Genomic DNA, 6,322 nt, shown 5'->3' with positions numbered 1-6,322 from the left:
ATATATATTTCAATTGGGAATCCCGGATTGGAACACCATCCGGAAAGGGTACTGGAACAATTGGATTTTGATCCAAAGAATCCAACGGCCCCTAAATCTTTATTTATTTATTTATTTTATTGTTGGCTACACATGGTGCGGTTCCACCATATGCAGTCAATGGTGGCCTTTGGATTTCAATCCAAAGGCACCAACACCCTTCCCGAGTGCTGTATGTTTGAAATTATTGATGATGGAGAAGAGACTAGAGAGAGCTAGCTGATTGGGGGTTGGGTGGGGGTGGAGGGGGAACTAAAATCAAGAACAAGAATGGATAGGAGGAAATTTTTAAAGGAAGCTTTGTTGTTAGCAGCCTTGGTTGCCTTGGAATTTTCATAATTTTTTTTTTGGGAAATACTATGTATATAGGCGGGAAACCAGCTACGTATATTCTGATGGTCAACCCGAATGATGACTAGATCAGTTTGCACTGCTGGTATAACAAGCCACGTACAAGTTTTCCCTAGACAGAACCTAACGTCCGTAGGATGGAGAGAATGGATGAAGAAAAATAAATTAAAAGAATTAAATAATTTTGATACAAATATTATAGTAATTAGTTTTATTGATTTAATGAAAAAATTAGTATTAGGAGTAGTTGAAAAAGACGATGTAATTAAGCAGATTAAAGCTATTAGAAATTTAGAACAATTATTCAAGGCAGCATCTTCAAAAGGGTTGAGCCACTATGTCTTTGTTGGCTACTCCTACCCTCTTGCAACCCTTGCTCTCCTTCCTTTGATCTTTATCTTTCCCAGGTACCCTATATCTCTCTTTATTAATCTTTCTCTTCTATTAATCAAATTTGTTCATCATCTTGAGAATTTCCATTGATTTATTTAACATATGCAGCACAACAACAGTGGTTCCACCATTCAAGCTCTCTCTCCTCTTAAGAATCTTCCTCCTTTCCTCCATTGGGTATTTTTACTTCACATATAGCACCAATTATCGTTTGATTATTCTTCTTGATCATATTTTGGGTAGTAGTATAACAAATGATAGATGAACACAATGCGCATGATGGGGATAAAATAATGTATAATCGTATTAAAGTGAGCAAACCTCTATTTGAGATTTAGATTGGATAGTTGTACCTTAAAAATTAGCACTAAAGTATTTTATAAACATTTGTTGTTGTAACTTAAAAACTAAATTGATTTGATTTCACGAAGAAAATCTATTATATATTAAAAATTATATTTATTATATATTATTAAGTTTGATTTCATAGGTACATACTATTTTTTTTTTACAATAACTGTAATTTAAAAATTATAGTACCCCACAAAGAACTCTGATTAGATTTATAATTTTTCGTCACCATCTTATTTTTTTTATTTTTATCCAAATATATATGTGTGCTGATAATTGGGAAATTAAACAGGGTTTTGTCTCAGACAGTTGGGTATATAGGAATAGCATACAGCTCTCCAACACTTTCTGCAGCAATCACCAATACCATTCCTGCTTTTACCTTCACACTTGCCATTCTTTTCAGGTTCTTAATTTGTTTATTAATTGATGTAGTTGTTTGAAAATGATGAGCTGGATTGAAATTATTATTATTATTATAATAACGATACCTTGACAAGCAAAATGGATAAAGCAGCTAGCACAAACTGTCCACCGAGTGAAGAATTTTTAAATCATATTCATGTATTAGTTTCATTAATTAATTGATGCAGTCGTTTGTGAGGTGCATTTTAAATCATATTCATAATTTGTTTATCAACAATTGGCCAATATTAGAAATTTCACTAATTTATTTGTTTTCTAATTGACATGACTCCAAAAAATTTGGGTCTGAATATTTAGTTGAATATTTACTAAGCACTAAATCATTGGTCAGAAGTTTTTTTTTTAATTTATTTTTCATTTCTTTTACCTAACTAACAAAAACTGATTCAGGATGGAAAAATTAACTTTAAGGAGTAGAATCACTCAGGCTAAAATCATTGGAGCAATAGTATCAATATCAGGTGCATTATTGGTGGTCCTTTCCAAGGGACCAGCAATGTTTTTGACGTCACCTTCAACTCATTCAAAGCCGCTATTTCAGTGGCCTCTGTGCTCATCACTATCAAATTGGGTCACTGGCGGCCTTTTGCTGATAGCTCAGTGCTTGCTTAATTCAATCTGGTACATTCTCCAGGTATAACATTAAACTCTGCCACAAAAACTTTTCTAGAAGCTCGTAAATTTCAGAGGATCTGATGTTGAAATTCAATGACAATAATTTAACAGGCACATATTATCAAGATATATCCTGCGGAGCTTGTAGTGGTCTCCCTCTACCTCCCGTGCGCATCCATAATATAAGTGCCTGCGTGTTTGATGGCAGAACAAGATCTAAGTGCATGGAGACTGAAAACTGATGTAGCATTGGTTTCGGTTGTACTCTCGGTAAGAATGAAATAGATTAGAATTAGTTGTAAAGAAGGCAAATGATAAGAGAAAATATGTCTGTGATGCAAGAGATTGTTCTCTTAATTGATTTATTTTCAGGGATTTTTCGGATCATCCTTTAGTACTCTTGTTCATACTTGGGGCTTACACTTGAAGGGTCCTGTGTACATAGCAATTTTCAAGCCATTATCAATTGCCATTGCAGCCATTATGGGTGTCGTGTTCTTGGGTGATACTCTCCATCTAGGGAGGTAATTAACTAATAAATTAATAATCGGCTTCCTTTTCATTATTTGTGCTGTTCTTAATTAATTTTAGTAAGTATCATCATTGATCTGTTTTTCATATTCCTAATAATTTTGCAGTGTTATTGGTGCAATAATAATATGCATAGGATTCTATGCTGTGTTATGGGGGAAAGCCAATGGAGAAGGGACAACTTATTCATCTGATAGTAAGACTCCTTTGTTGCAAAGTCTTAAAGTTGAAGATACAGAGACTAATTAGTTGCAGATAGTAATTAATATGAAATGCGAAGTTATATTGGTATGAAATTAGTTAGAATTTCAAATATATTCTTCTATTGTACGTTTGAAAATCAGAAACATTCGCCAAATTAGTAATTTGACATGTAACTTCAAAAATATCAGGAGAAGTTCTTGGGAGTATCAGAGGTTTCAAGTTTAAAATTTAGGAGGTTACAATATATCACCATTCTGTACATGTTATATATTGTTAATCCATACACGAATTTGGACAATTAACACCGTTTGCAAGTTAATTAGGAAGAGATCACATAATTGTTTATGCTAATAACAACAACAACAACAACAACTTAGCCATGGCCCTTTCTTTATTTATAAATAATAATAATAATAATAATAGTAATAAGGTAATAATAAACCACTTGGCCTTTGGCCCAGTGGCCAGAACCTTTGTGAGGGCATCGGTTTGAGTCGGTTTGAGCCCCCGCGAAGCATGTAGAGGCTTACTTCATTCCTTAATTACGGTATATAATTAAGTGAAAGTAATATTCTCTCTTTCGAAATGTGAGTGGAGTAGACACCTCTCGAATATTAGAGAGGGTAAAATATGAACAGTGCTATATAAGAATGAATGTAAACTAATCTCAGTAATTGTCTGATTGTAAATATCAGCTGTAACCTCATACAATAAGTTATAATATGAGCATTAGTCTCATGTAATTAAAAAAAAGCAATAATAAGCAGCACTGCAGCAGTTTCATAAAAATTATAAACAAAAAAACGCAGCAGTGTTGTTTAGTTCAAAACAGCACTGTAAACAAAATAATAGTAATAAGGTAATTCTATTGTTACTAATAATACTAATAAGCAGCAATTTTAAAAAAAATAGTTATGGACAAAAAAAATATGCAAGGCAGTGTTGTGGCTGACCAGATGATGGTTAAATATCTACCACAAAACGACAAAGAAAATGTCTATTTCAATCGACCAATATTTTTCTGCCACAAAACAAAAAAAGAAAATGTCTATTTCAATCTACCAATATTTTCTTTCTTTTCTTTTTATTATTTTATATATAACTGAACATATATCTTGTTTTTTAAGACTTTTAAACGTAACAGATATGTTCTTCTTTTTCTTTTTATTATTTCATATGTTCTTTTTTTTTAAAGTAATATAATTCATTCAACTAACGAGCTAAATAAGTACATAATTTCTGAAGGGTATGAACCTACCCAAACAACAGTTTCACATCTTTCTAAACCTAACTTAGTTAAAGAATGAGAAATAGCGTTATAAGATCTTGAAGTATGCCTGACTTTGACAGTATTAAAATCCTTCATTTTGTTCTGCACTTCTGAAATCATCCATTGGATCTCTGTTCTACTGCTCTTCCTATTGTCAACAAAATCAATAACATCTTGAGAATCTGATTCGATAATGATATCTGGCAATCCTACATGCTTAGCTATGTTTAAACCCCAACTCATAGCTTCTGCTTCTGCAAAGGTTATCACCATGGAGCTTTGCGGCCTTTATTGCAGCTGCCACAAAATTTTTATTGACATCTCTTATAACAACTCTCAAACCTGCACAATGATCTTCAAAGTTTATGGCAGCATCCACATTAATTTTACACCAATCTATTGGAGGGAGGCTCCAACATCTTTGAACCTTTTCTTTCTGCCCATTCCTATCCTAGAGGTTGGCACTCTAATTCTTTTAAACTCCTCCACTACTGCTTCAGCTTTCACAGCTAGAACATGAGGATCTTCTCTCTTCCCTTTGAATAACACTTGATTTTGTGCACTCCAAGCTACCCAAAACAAAGCCACCACCAGCTCAGTTTCAGCCTTACCAATTCTTTTTTCTAGGTCTTGAATTACACCAAGAATGTCTTGAGCTGCAATGCTTCTGATTTCTGCTGCAGCCTGAGTTATTTTCCAGATTTTGCGGGTTCACTTGCACTCTATCAATGCGTGAAATGTATTCTTCACAGAGCTTCCACAGATCTGACAAAGAGAATGAGTTAAAATTTTCCTTTTCCACATATTCTCAGCTGTCGGGAGGAGATTTTTTGTTGCTTTGCCATATAAAAGTTTTGATTTTCTCTGGCAATAACATAGTCCAGATGATAGACTATGGACTTGCTTTATGGTTTGAGCAACCTGGGGAGTCTTCTTGCTTAATCTTTAAGGCTACCTAGTATCTGCTCTTGACAGTATAGTCCTTTTTTTTTTAATCATAATGCCATTGAACTTGATCTGCCAATGGTTTACTAAGAAGTGAGATTCTTGTAATCATATATGCATCTTGTTTCACAAAATGTTGGTATATCAATTCAATCTTCCACTTATTATCATCATCAATAAGCTCTGAGACAGTAGCATCAATTGGCAAAGATGAAAGAGAAATTGGTTTAAAAGATATTGGCCTCGGCATCCAGTTTCCTTTGTAGATTTGCACTTGATCACCCTTTCTAATCCTCCATCTAATCCCTTTGTTGATTACTTGTAGGGATGGCAATTGTACCCGCAAACCCGCAAACCCGCCCAAACCCACCCGCCAAAACCCGCCCGTTGCGGGTAATTTTATCCGTTGCGGGCGGGTTTAGTATTATAAATTAAAACCCGCATATGGATGCGGGTGGGTTTGGTATTAACCTTATACCCGGTGGATACCCGCATGGATATCCACCAAACCCGCAATAATTTTTTTCAAATATTTTTAATTTAATTTAAATATAAAAATATATAAAGAAAATAATGTAATTAATCAAATTACCAAATAGCCAAAGGCTCAAAGTTGTGTATGTGTGTATATGGCTCATCTCTTATTCTAAAGTCATAACTTAAAGAAAACTAAAGGCATTTCCCTTCGAATTAGTATTTGAAAATAATAATCTTAATTATTATTTTAGGCATTGTGTTAGATGGGTGCTTATGGTGGTGAATAAAATAAATATATTCTCTTTGATCTTGTTTTAAATGATAATATGAAATGTAATTATTATTTTTAGATATTAGTTTGTGTTTTTTAAATAGATTTGTATAATTTATACTTAAATTTGAGAATTTGTGTTGAATTGATGTGGAAATTTTAATTTTTCATTTACATTGTTTAAATATAAAATTGAATATGTTATATGGAACTTGAGGTTATTATTATAAATTTATATATTAAATATTTGTGATTTTAAATACGGAAACCCGCAAAAGATCCGCTGGATACCATTGCGGGTTTGGTAATTGTTAAAACCCGCTGCGGGTGGGTTTTTTTAAAAAAATTAAAACCCGCTGCGGGTTGCGGGTGGGTTTGGTAATTCAAATTTTGTGCGGGTTTGGGTTTGGTAATGGCAAACCCGCTGCGGGCGGTGCCCATTGCCATCC

General features: G+C 33.6%; 1 pseudogene; it reads left to right on the top strand.

The window, feature by feature from the left end:
- The first annotated feature begins 603 nt into the window (after positions 1-603).
- Positions 604-3,169, top strand: LOC102615197 (WAT1-related protein At5g40240-like; annotated as a pseudogene).
- Positions 3,170-6,322: the final 3,153 nt, after the last annotated feature.

Source organism: Citrus sinensis, chromosome 2 (genome assembly GCF_022201045.2).
Source record: "Citrus sinensis cultivar Valencia sweet orange chromosome 2, DVS_A1.0, whole genome shotgun sequence".
NCBI classification, from domain to species: domain Eukaryota; kingdom Viridiplantae; phylum Streptophyta; class Magnoliopsida; order Sapindales; family Rutaceae; genus Citrus; species Citrus sinensis.
The sequence above is the reverse complement of the archived record's forward strand: the minus strand, read 5'-3'. Positions and strand labels throughout refer to the sequence as shown.